The 13,487-nt window shown below is 34.9% G+C and overlaps 1 protein-coding gene across 11 annotated transcripts in view; it reads left to right on the forward strand.

The window, feature by feature from the left end:
• MEF2A (myocyte enhancer factor 2A) overlaps nt 1-13,487 on the forward strand; it is a 173,009-nt gene that overhangs the window by 40,582 nt on the left and 118,940 nt on the right. Inside the window, exon 1 of one of the 11 annotated variants that reach the window (XM_073882492.1) lies at nt 12,080-12,098. The exons of the other annotated variants lie outside the window; for them this stretch is intronic. The gene's annotated coding sequence lies outside the window, so the exon portion shown is untranslated. Of the gene's footprint in view, nt 1-12,079; nt 12,099-13,487 lie in introns of those variants that run through there. 11 annotated transcript variants of the gene reach the window in all.

The following is a 13,487-nucleotide window of genomic DNA, read 5'->3' on the forward strand; positions in this document are numbered from 1 at the left end:
AGGCTCCCCATTCTAGTGACAGTTTTTAGAGTTCTTCATATGTTCTGTGTAGACCATCATCTTGTCTGTGAATAAAGACTCCCTTAAATTTTTTGTCCTTTAATTTTTTTGCTTGCTTTATTGCACTGTCTAGTAGTCCTAGTGCAATGTTGAATAGAAGTGGTGAGCTAACATTTTTGCCTTACTCCTGATTTTAGGTCAAAAACATTCACTTTTTCACTACTAAGTATTATGTTAACTATAGATTTTTAACAGATACCCTTTCTGAGATTAAGTTCAATTCATAGTTTGCTGAGAATTTTTTTCTAATCATGATTGGGTATTGAATTTTTATCAGTTTTTCTGCATCTCTTGAGATGATCACGTTTTTTTTTTCTTTCTCCCTTATCTATTAATGTAGTTATGTTGATTTTTTTTGAATACTAAACTAAGGAATCTTGCATTTCTGAGATAATCTCTAGTCATGACTTGTTATACTTTATGTATTGCTGGATTAATTTGCTAAAATTTAGTTAACTTTTTTTTTCATCCGTGCTCATAGTAGGTATTGGTTTGTAGTTTTTTTACAATGTTTTGTCTGGCTTTTGTATCTGGATGAGAGTGAGTTGGAAAGGTTTCCTCTTCTGGAAAAGTTTCCATGCATGTGGTATTGCTTCTTTAATTGTTTGGTAGAATTCACTAATGAAGACCTCTGGGTTTGGAGTTCCTTTGTGGGAAGGTTTTATTTTTTCTTTTTTTAAGATTTTATTTATTTGACAGAGAGGGAGAAAGAACAGCAGGGGGAGGGGCAGGCAGAGAGGGAAGCAGGCTTCCGGCTGAGCAAGGAGCCTGATGCGGGACTCAATCCCAGGACCCTGGGATCATGACTGAGCTGAAGGCAGACACTTAACCGACTGAGCCATCCAGGCGTCCCTGTGGGAAGGTTTTAAACTATGAACTCAATTTCTTTGATTTGGGCTATTCAGATTTATAGTAATTCTTCTTAAATAAGCTTCAGTTGTTTGTGTCTTTCAAATAAATTTGTCCATTTCAGGTAAATTGTCTTATTTATTGGCATAAAGGTGCATATTATAATCTCTACTGTTTTTAATGTTTGAAGGATTTATAGTGATGTCCCCTCCTTTGTTCTGGTATTAGAGATTTTCCTTCTTTTTCTAAAGGAGCAATTATTAGTTAAAATTTTCATTTTTCTGCATTTTTATAAAGTTTTGTGTTCATTTACATAGAGTTTAAAGAATTCTTAAATTCCTTTGTGATTTTTTTGCTCTATTTAATTGTCAAATATTTGGCTAATTTTTTAGTTATGCTTCTCTATTTTTTTTTTAAGATTTTATTTGACAGAGAGAGAGAGAGAGAGAGAGAACTCACACAAGCAGGGGGAGAGGGTGAAGTAGGCTCCCCACTGAGCAGAGAGCCCGACGGAGGTGGGGCTTGATCCCAGGACCCTGGGTTCATGACCTGAGCCAAAGGCAGATGCTTGACCGACTGAACCACCCAGGCGTCCTGTTTCTCTTTGTTTTTAATTTAATTATGTTGTGGTCCAAGAACATATTTTTTATATTTATTATAAAGTGAAGAATGTTATCTGTGTTAGTGAATGTTTTGTGTGCGCTAAAGAAGAACGTGTATTGTGCTGTTGTAGAGTAGAACTTTCTAAAAATGTTAATTAGGTCAAATTGGTTCATAGTGTCTTTCAAAATTTATCCCTCTGATTTTCTGTTTGTTTCAGTAATTGCTGAGAGAGGAGTGTGGAATCTTCAGCTTTAATTGTGGACTTTCTCCTTTCACTTCTTGGTTCATGTATTTTGGAAGCTCTAATATTAGTTGCATGCATATTTAATCTTCTATATTCTTGATGAATTGGGTTCTGTATCTTGAGATGTCCCTCTTTATCTTTGGTAATATGTTGTGACATCCTTTCTGCAATAGCTTACATAGTTTCTGATACAAAGTCTGCTGTTTTTCTTATTCCACACCACCCCACCCTCAACCCTGATGTAATTTTTCTGTTTTCTTTGACTGGTCTAAGACTTTTTCAAAGATTGTGTTTTAGTCATTTGATTATGATGTGCCTTAGTATGGTTTTCTTTGACAAAATCCTTCTTAGGTTTCCTTGAGGGTTTTTTTTTTCCTTAACCAAATTTGGAAAAATATTGGCATTGTTTCTTCAAATATCTGACCCCAGGGTTGGGCTTTTGTTTGTTTTTTTGTTTGTTTTTTGAGGTGGAGGAGAGAATTTTATACATTTGATATTGTCTCTTTCAGCATTTGTACTTTGTTTTTTTTCTCTTTTTTCTTTTTGGATGGTTAATGTCGTCATATTTCTAGGTTCACTGATCTTTTCTTCTGCAACATATTATCTTTTCTTACTCTCATCCAGTGTGTTTTTTATTTCTGATAATTATTTTTTATCTCTAGAAATTTTATTTCTTCCATTTCTCTTATCATCATGTTACTGTTTTCCTTTACCTGTTTTAACATTTAGAGCTTACTTATAATCATTGTTTTAATGCCCTCATCCGTTAATTCCATTAACTTTATCATTCCTGAGTTTCTTTATATTGATAGACTTCTTCTTAGTATGGGGCACATTTCCTGTTTCTTTTCATTCCTTATAATTTTTGTTTGGATGCTGGACATTGTGGTGTGAGATTGTTGAGTGAAGAAGTTTTTTGTATTATTTTACATAGTGGTGAGCTTTGTGTTTGTATTCATGTAAGTTACTTGGTATTGGCTGAATCCTTCTGAGGTGTTCTTGTTTTTAAAGGTTTGTCAGCATTGGTCTAGAACATTCTTTATGTAGGGTTAATTTAGTTGCCCATTAAGGTTTTATTTTTCTGAATGTTATAATCTGTGCGCATTTGAGGCTTATTCTCTGTGTAATCCTAACCAATATTATAAAATTTTCATTAGTTTTCATTTTGTGTTTTGAAGGAAATTTTTTGCCCAAGAATAGCTTAGGTAGTCTTGCAAAAGCAGAAGGATTTTCTTTACTCAAAACTTATAAATCTACAATAATTACTTTCATGAAATAATGCCAGAAGGATAGACAAAAGAAATAAAGAGCCTGGAAGAGGACCAGTGTGTATGTACATGGATACATGCTTTATGACAAAACTGGCACTGTAGAGTAGTAGGGAAAGAATTATTTAAAAGATGATACTAGAACAATTGGTGATCCATACAGAAAAATAATGACTCATCTTCCATACCACAGGCAAAAATCAAGTTAAGATTGATTTGTATATCTCAGTGTGTAAGGCTAAACTATGAAACTTCAGAGGCTAGTATATAAGGAGAATATGTTCATGATCTTCTGACAAGCAAAGATTTCTTTAAAAGAAATAAAATCCACTAATATAAATAAAACAATTGATACATTTTATGGCCTTAAAATTAAGAAATTTTATTCTTGTCAAGTTACTAATAGGAGCGCAGTGAGGCAAGCCAGAGTGGAAGAACATATTTGCAATATGTGTAACAGACAAAATGCATGTATCAGAATATTCAAAGCACTTTTACAAATCAGTATGACAGAGACAATAGAGAAATGATGAGACATGAAAAGACACTTCATAAAAGAAATCCAGATATGCATGAAACATAAGAAAAATGTATTTAACCTCATTAGTAACGTGAGAAATATAAATTAAAACTGAAGAGGCTTCATCATAAACCACTGGAGTGGCTAAAATTAAAAAAGAGATGGACAGTACAAGTTTTGGAGAGGATGTTAAGTTATGAGAACTCATTAAACATTGCTGGTGGGAACGTATATTATTACAACCACTTTAGGAAACACTTTAATATTTGCATACCCTCTGACCCAGTAATTTCTTTCCATGGGTATATCCCTGAGAGTAATGCATGAACATGTGCACTAAGAGATGTGTTAATAACATTGGTAGCAGCGGTATTTGTAATAGCTTCAAACTCATTACATTGTTCATCAACAGTTGACTGAATAAATAAAATTGTGATCTAGTCATACAACGCAGTACTTTTCAACCATAAAAGTGGATGAAGTACAGCTCCATGCTGCACAGGTGAAATTTGCAAACACGTTTCTCAAAAGAAGCCGGGAACAAAGAATTCATAATTTGTGATTCCATTTATGTAAAATAAGATCAAAACACGCAAAAATATAGCAGGTAAATGTATACATTTTATGTTTATGAACAATTATATGTTAGCACCCAAAATGCCAATTCATAAATTCCATTGCATGCGTGTCCACATTTCTGAATTCTCTTCCACATTCATTAAGAAATTTTCTGATTCTGAGTATAATGGTATATTCCAAATCATATTCATCTTTATAAATATACAACAGCATTTATGTACAGGTTTGATTCAGGGGATATAAGGTTAAAAGTTTCAATATGTGTAGTATTTGAATCATAAAATAGAGAATTGATAATGGTTTCTAGTAATGATAATTCATGTTTATACAGGATATAATTATTGGCAAAGCAGTTTTTCCAGAAATCATTATGACGGCCTGAAAAGGTTTTGGAATATCTGCATTTTACAAATGAAGGGAATGTTAATATGGAGAGTAAGTTGGTGGTGACTGAAAGACTAGAACCTCATTTTCATTTCCACACCTTGCTTTAACTGTGTTTTTTATTTCTCTTCCATGTCCCATGTGAAGACAGGACATTGCTCTTATGTAGGTGTAATTAATCTGGGAATGAATGGTTATGTGTGGATGGGCTTTAATTTTAATAAGGGCAGTTTACAAAGTCTCTTTTCTAATAATGATTTTAATAATATTGTGCCTACCTGTAAGGAGCCAAGGATGCTCTCTGGTTTTATTCTCATAATTTTCTGTAGGAGTTTGAGCTATATTTTTGCTCCACTTTGTAGAATTGAGTGAGGTAGTGAGGAAGTGAGTCACTGAAAATCACGTGACAATTCATTGGTATATCTAGAAATAAAACAAATTTTATAGACTGGTCTTTCTGATAAAATTTTTTGAATTTATAGTATCTTTTTAGTTAGTATTTGGAGTATTTAACATGATTAATAATTTATATCATTTTAAAATAATAGTATTTCTTGCTTTAAGGAAGCATAGTTTCATAATTTAGAAAATCTTTTCCAGTTGCCATCAAACTTAATTTCTGTAGTGAATTTAAAATGCTTAAGTGACCAGTATTTGTAATCAATACACTGTTTTTAGCACTTTATTACATATTATGTAAAACAAGGTCTGCTATTTCTCTAATAGGAATAGAGCCTAATAGGAATAGGCTCTGAACATTTTATTCCTAAGCTTCTCAAATTTTTTAGCATTTTGCTTTAAAATGTCTCTCATCCAAAAGTATAGGGTCAAAGCATATAAAAATATATAACCTGTTATTAATCGAAGAAATCCAAATTAAGATAAATGCCATATTTAAATCACTCTTTAGATTTTTACATGACTTCTCTCCTCCCCCAACCTATTTATGATTTATTCTATTGATGATTTTAGCTAAAACATTCTAAATAAACACATAGTAAGAAGTGATATTGTGGTGTTACGATTTTAAGTAGGGGCACCAATATTCTGTATTTCAGTTGTCTTAACTTTCTAACAAGTAGTTAGTTATTTGGAGGTGTCATAGCCAGGCCACAGCTAGTTTTTACAAAGCTAGAAAAAGGCTCATCTCCTGGGCGCCTGGGTGGCTCAGTTGGTTAAGCGACTGCCTTCGGCTCAGGTCATGATCCTGGAGTCCTGGGATCTAGTCCCGCATCGGGCTCCCTGCTCAGCAGGGAGTCTGCTTCTCCCTCTGACCCTCCCCCCTCTCATGCTCTCTCTCTCTATCTCAGTCTCTCTCTCAAATAAATAAATAAAATCTTTAAAAAAAAAAAGGCTTGTCTCCCAGTTTTTGGTGGATGCTGCCCTCTGTGAGCATTCAGTGCTTAGAAAGTAGAGAACAAATTGGATTTCAGCCCCCATTTGCACTCTCTTGGCCACTCACTCATGTACAAGGTACAACCTCTGCATTGTTCATAGTGGCCTTGAACCATAATGATTTCTTGCCTTTCTTTTGAAAGGTTTATAGCATTAGAATTTTGCAGGTCAGAATATGTCATAATACCCACAGAATTCTTGTAGCAATCCCTTTTCTAGTTGGTCAGGGATTATTTTCTCAATGTGGTCTGTACTTTTGTTGATCTTATTTCTTTAATAAGATGTTAGTATTTTTGAATTTTACCTAAAATTTATAACAATTTAAAATAAGTCAACTTTATAAAATTAGGTGTGAATGTTTGTAGGGTACATTCTGCCTTTATGAACATTACACACAATGATACAGCTGCATTTTCAAGCAGTGACCATGAATGTATAAGCTCTATATTTGAACTAAAGTTTGTTTTCCTTGTTGAATCATTTCTTTAAATAGTGACTAATGGCCGTTATTGTGTTCATACAACATATCATTGTATTTTTAAAATGTGTAATTAGATACAACATGTACAATTCTGGCTGAAATGGAATGCTTTAGTCATTTTCCATAAAACAGTAGTTTAATGATAGTCTTAAATTAATTTAGAATTTGAATTTTTGCCTGGATTTGATTGTTTGTAAGCAGTAATGAAAGCATCCTATTTTAGAGGGAATAAAGGAGAATGTTCTTATATTAAAAGTAACTGAAAGATAGTTCCATAAGGTCAAAAATCTCTGATTGCATTAAAAAAACAGAGAGTTTCCCCCAAGGTTGTCTGGCAAACTTATTGTACAGTATGAGTGATTTTTTTTGTTTGTATATTTTGTAAGGGAATATATATAGGGCATTGTGTGTGTGTGTGTGTGTGTAATGTAGTTGCATTGGCCAATAATGGCATTAGGATTAAAATTATTTGACATTGTTTGATTCTGATTTTTCAAAAAGCTCTTTTAGCAAAGTGGGTAGCCAGTAGGGTTTCTTGATTGTTTAGATCAATTTTTTTTCCTGTTTTAGTAGATAGTAATTAAAAGATCCATGGTATTTATACTTAAATACAGTTAACTTTTTTAATTATTTTTTTAAATATCATTGAAAGTTCTTGATATCAAGAATGATGTAGAATGTTAGCAGTGAAATCTGTAAATGAAATTAAACAGTTCTATTTATAATAGCATCAAAAGAATAAAATACTTAGGAGTAAATTTAACAAAAGAAGTGTAACTCCTGTGCACAAAACTACAAAACATCATTGAAAGAAATTAAAGAAGACCTGAATAAATGTGAAGACAGATTACTGTATTTATGGATTGGAAGACTTAATATTATTAAGATTGCAGTACTCCCCAAACAGATTCAATGACATAGAGTTACCATATGACCCATCAGTTCTGCTCCTAGCTATATATTCAAGAGAACTGAAAACATGTCCACATACACATACATACATGTTCATAGCAGCATTATTCATAATAGAGTGGAAACAACCCAAATTTCCATCAGCTGTTGAATGGATAAATGAAATGTGGTTTTTCATAAAATACAGTATTATTCAGCCAAAAAAGGAGCGAGGTACTGATAATACTTAACACAGATGAACTTTGAAAACATGCTGAGTAAAAGAAGACACAAAAGGCTTGATATTGTAGGATTCCATTTATTTGAAATATCTCAAATAGGCAAATCCATAGAGACAGAAAGTAATTGCCAGGAGTTGTGGAGAGGGAGGAGTGAGGAATGATTGGTTTTTGTTTTTTTTTTTTGGTTTAAATTTTTTTTTTTTTTTTTTTTTTTTTTAATTTCCCCAGTAGATTTTCTTTGTGTGTGTGTTGTGGTTTTTTTTTTTTATTAATGGACATTGAGTTTCTTTTGGGGATGACAGAAATATTCTAGAATTAGGTAGTGGGGATGGTTGTACAACTTTGTGAATGTAGTAAGACAAACTCTGATTTGTATACTTTAAAAAGGTGAGTTTTATGACATATGTGAATTATATTCAATTTAAAAAAAATCACATAGAAATGAAAAGAGTGGCCTACTTCTGATCTAATATATTATCAAACCAGGATGTTTTTGAGAGTGAGGGGTATCACTTAGTAATTACTCCTGCACAATACACGTAAAGCTGGCTGTCCCAGTTAAACCAGTATGTATGTTCTCCCTGCTTTTTGGCGTGTGTAAACTATTTTTCCCCCTCATTGAACAAATAAGAAGAATATAAAATTTTTCTAGTATCCTTCTTTATCAAATGTGGGAAGAAAGAAAAAGATTAAGAAAGCCATGTAATTCAAAGAAATGGGAGAGAAGGTATTTCTTAATGAAAATGAGTATTAATATATGTGTTAAGTGCAGTGTGTAAATCTAATACATTTAGGAGTTGACTCATTTATGTAATTTTGGCACTTCACTCTCACACATAGCCAATCATTGTTTGAATAAGGAGTTTTGTGTTGTAATATAATAAAACAGCTTCTCACATCCAAATGGCCAACAGACACATGAAAAAGTGCTCGACATCAGGGAAATCCAAATCACAACCTCAGTGAGATACCACCTCACACCAGTCAGAATGGCTAAAATTAACAAGTCAGGAAATGACAGATGTTGGCGGGGATGCGGAGAAAGGGGAACCCTCTTACACTGTTGGTGGGAATGCAAGCTGGTGCAGCCACTCTGGAAAACAGTATGGAAGTTCCTCAAGAAGTTGAAAATAGAGCTACCATACGACCCAGCAATTGCACTACTGGGTATTTACCCCAAAGATACAAATGTAGGGATCCGAAGGGGTACGTGCACCCCGATGTTTATAGCAGCAATGTCCACAATAGCCAAACTGTGGAAAGAGCCAAGATGTCCATCAACAGATGAATGGATAAAGAAGGGGTGGTATATATACACAATGGAATATTATGCAGCCATCAAAAGGAATGAGATCTTGCCATTTGCAATGACGTGGATGGAACTGGAGGGTATTATGCTGAGTGAAATAAGTCAATCAGAGAAAGACATGTATCATATGACCTCACTGATATGAGGAATTCTTAATCTCAGGAAACAAAGTGAGGGTTGCTGGAGTGGTGGGGGTGTGGGAGGGATGGGGTGGCTGGGTGATAGACATTGGGGAGGGTATATGCTATGGTGAGTGCTGTGAATTGTGCAAGACTGTTGAATCACAGATCTGTACCTCTGAAACAAATAATGCAATATATGTTAAGAAAAAAAAAGCAGGAGGGGAAGAATGAAGGGGGGTAAATCGGAGGGGAAGATGAACCATGAGAGACGATGGACTCTGAAAAACAAACAGGGTTCTAGAGGGGAGGGGTGTGGGGGCATGGGTTAGCCTGGTGATGGGTATTAAAGAGGGCACGTTCTGCGTGGAGCACTGGGTGTTATGCACAAGCAATGAATCATGGAACACCACATCAAAAACTAATGATGTATGGTAATTAACATAACAATAAAAAATTTAAAGAAAAAAATAAAACACCTTCTCTGAACTAGAGATGTATATCATCATAATCTGTGGAGCTTTTAAAAATTATTCTTGCTTGGACATTAGTCTCAATTATGATTTTGATAGTTTTATTGTGGGGTTAGGGTAAGTTCATGCATGCAGAATATGTTTTAGCTCTTTCAGTTGTATCTAGTGTTCATTTAAATTGAGAACTGCTACATTAAATCAATGAGTTTTATTGATCCATTTATTGAAATATATAATAATTATTGTTCTGTGCATAAAGAGTAAGCAGCAGTAGCAGCTGAGAGAATCTCATTCTAACTACACTCATCTACCATCTCCTCTCCTCCTGGGCCAGCCCTGTGTGTTGGTAATCCAGAAATTGTGATTCTTTTAATTCTCTCAAGCATTGAGATGGGAGGAATCTTATTATTTATTTAGGTCACCTTGAAGCAGGAGGAGTAGTGGGAAGTAGACAGAAGCTGCAGTTCCTTTGCAAATGTTGAAAATCTGTCTTTGGTAGGCAGGGAAGGGTATCATCATCACTGTATAGAATAGGAGGGCTTGAGAGAGAGAGATTTTAGGGGGTCACAACTCTCTAAGTTGGCTAAGAACTGCCCATGGCCTTTGTATTTTGACAGCCCATTGTAATGGCAAGTAAATTGCTCTCTGTTGTTGGAACTGGGGGAGGACACAGTGCAACCTGTGGTTCTTTCACATCCCTAGTTTCTCTTGTGCAACCATCCACAGTTAGCAGAAATTCACCTAATGCTGCTACTGAAAAGTAGCATAGACTCGACATTGGAGTTTCATGGCTCCTTGAAGGTTTTGTAATTCAGCTTATTTAATGAGGGATCATGACCATCCAAAGGTGTCCCTATGACATTTTTACTGAGAACCTTTCTTTTTTTTTTTTTTTAAAGATTTTATTTACTTATTTGAGAGAAAGAATGAGAGAGAGAGCACATGAGAGGGGGGAGGGTCAGAGGGAGAAGCAGACCCCCTGCCGAGCAGGGAGCCCGATGCGGGACTTGATCCCAGGACTCCAGGATCATGACCTGAGCCGAAGGCAGTCGCTTAACCAACTGAGCCACCCAGGCGCCCACTGAGAGCCTTTCTTTAGCCACTGCCTAAATAGTTACCATGGTGATGCCATATTGTTATACGACATTTCCAGAATTTCAACTCTGTCTCCTGTGACGTCGGAAGAGTACTTGCCATTTTGGTACCCAGTTGCTTCATCTAGGAAGTGGAGCAAATGATAGCTGCCCCACAGGATTATGGTGGCTACTAAATGAATATAGCATACATTGATGTCTAACATAGCTATGGGTACATGTAGCTATTAGGCAAGTGGGTAAGTTACCTTTCCTTTTGCAATTCAATGAACAGCTGACTAACTTCAAAAGATTGGCTCTTAGAGAGTTTTCATAATCTGGGGCCCGGATTTTTGCTATATGTTGATTTATTGCATTCATTCATTACCTGTGCATCTGTTTATTGAGCATCTGTTTTGGGCTAGGCACTTTGATAGCTGCTGGAGTTATTGGGACAAATACAACATACTTGATCTTCTCCCTCATTGAGCTTACAATTTGGAGAAAAAAAATGAAATATTGTAAAGTAATTAACTACAGTTGTAAATGTCATAAAAGAGAAGTATAATGTGCTCTGAAAGTATATTAGAAGGAGTCCTAACACAGTTCAGGTGTTAGGGAACATTTTGGACAAAATAATGCTAATACTGAGACATAATGGATCTGTGGAATTTTTAGTAAGGGGAAGTGCTTGGGATGAGACCTAGCAAGAGATAGCAAGCTGGTAGGTAGTGTGTGTGAAGGCCCTGCAGCAGAAAGGATTTAGGAGCTTTTTAAGTACAGAAAAGCCTATGCCTGGAAGCTTACTGGGTAACAGGAAGAGTGGCAAGGAATGAGGATGGTGGGTAGAGACAGGGGCAAGGTTAGACAGGGTCTCTAGGCCATGTTAATAGGGTTTGGACTTTAAGAACAGTGGTAAGTGGCATTTGTATTTTAAAATCCCTCTAGTGAAAATGGGGAAATTGGATTGGAGAGGAGTAAGAGTGCCTGCTGAGACCAGTTAGCAGGCTGTTGCAGAGCCTAGGCTAGAGATGGCAGTAGCTGTTTCTGGAAGTAGAATACTGTGCTATGACTGGAGATGTGAGTTGGAACAAGATCTTGTAATGGCTTTGATCTTGTAGGGCCCTGTAATGAGTGGAGATTTTGTAAATGGGAATGAGTTCAGGACTTTTACCTTGCCAGTACTTGTTAGTGCCTACCTAAAATTCGTGAAAGACAAGCTTAGTATTAACAGTCTAGCTCCTTCTTCAGAATCTGGCTTTGGAATAAGTACTCTTTTTTTCTTTTTTTCAGGAAGCCCTTTGCAGAAGGACTTAGTGTGAGAGGCACGTTCTAAAAACAAAAACAACCAAAAATCACCTATCAGCTACCTTTATTTTTGTGCTATCAGTTGATGTGGAATGTCTTTTGCGTATTGAATGCCTATAAAGTAATGCTGTATTCAAGTTTCTTTTGGTCACTGGATACGCTATTGAGAGCTGTGGCCGTAAGGTTTATTACACTGAAGAAAATAAATTGTCTCACTATGCCAGTAGAACCATTCTGAAACATAATTGAAGTTTGATTAATTTGGTTGGATGTGAGAGAACTTTGAAGCAGTCTTATAAGGTACTTTTGAATTTTAGGAAGCAGTGAGTAGCTAAATCGTCAAGCTTACTGTTCCACTATCTCCTACTTCATCTTTGTTACAGTCATTTGTTAATTTGCCTTTTATTTTGCATATGATTATGATCTGTATATTACAAGAATTGATTGCTCATTTTTAATGCTGACTTCTATGATCTAACACTGTTGTTGTTTAGCAGTTTTTAATTGAGGGCTCAGTTCACACATAATCATTTACAAAGACTATGGTATCCAGGGTGCCTTTAGGATATCAGAAATAGCTTTCATTAGAACTGCATAGGAAGCTTTCGTTTTTAAGGTTATATATGTATTTTGTCTATATTTATTTACAAAGCATTTTTGTTTCCTATTTCTAGCCGCCTCTGTATCATCTGATATTTTGAGTTAGAAGATTTTGGTCTTAAAACATTTGTCTTTTTTAATGTCTAGAATAAAAATTATAAAATGAAGTGATAAATCAAGGAAAGAATATTTATGATCTGTTATGAAAATAACCTACCTGAAACATTAAAAAATGATTTATAATTTGTTCTTTGGGAACAGATTATAATTAACTCTTAAACCGTGTGCACGTATGTATCAGGTAGGATGCTTTCTTTGCAAGTACCACAGAGGCTAACCGAAACAGTAAGAGTTTTACCATCCTGTCTAACAAGAAATTCAAAGTTAGGTTGGTTCCATGGTTGCTTAACTTGGGTCCCTCTTCTGTCTTTTCTCTGTCATTTTTGTATTTTACTGTTTTATTCTAAATTTATTTATTTAGTTGTCCTTTCCAGTAGCATAGTCCCTTAGCAATATGTGATTGACCTACACTGTGGGTTGAAAAAGGCAATAATCAGTCATAGACTTCTTTGCTCTGGATTGTTCCTAGCTCATTTTGTTTCATCTTTTATTTTCATTGTTGAAACTGAAGGAATATGAATTGTCTCCTAAGTATCTAACAATGTTTATTTTTAAGTTAAACATACACATCAAGGAAAATGAACATTAAGAAAAGCATAGATAGCTTTCATTAAGGCAGTAGCAGTCAGATGTGAGAGTCTCAGGGGTAAGTGTGAGATGTATTTCAAATGAAGAAATGGTATGATCTGATGATACACGGATGACAAACTGGATATTTAATAAAGATAGGAGTTAAGAAAAAAAAAGCATAGAGAGTAATGAGTGTTTCTCTCTGTAGTCAGAAGTAATAAATAATCCTATCAATAAATCCAGTCCCTTGATTGTGATGTCTGTGGTATAAAATGAAAACGTGTTAAAAAGAGTAAATACTCTTGATGAAAATCCAATATATTTAAATAATGAACTTTCAGGGGAAATTAAGAGATGATTCTTCGTTTCATAAAAGAGAACCACAGGTTCCTCCTGAAT

This window comes from Callorhinus ursinus, unplaced genomic scaffold, assembly GCF_003265705.2.
Source record: "Callorhinus ursinus isolate GAN/ISIS: 27379988/994484 unplaced genomic scaffold, GSC_fseal_2.0 scaffold47, whole genome shotgun sequence".
Classification (NCBI taxonomy): Eukaryota; Metazoa; Chordata; class Mammalia; order Carnivora; family Otariidae; genus Callorhinus; species Callorhinus ursinus.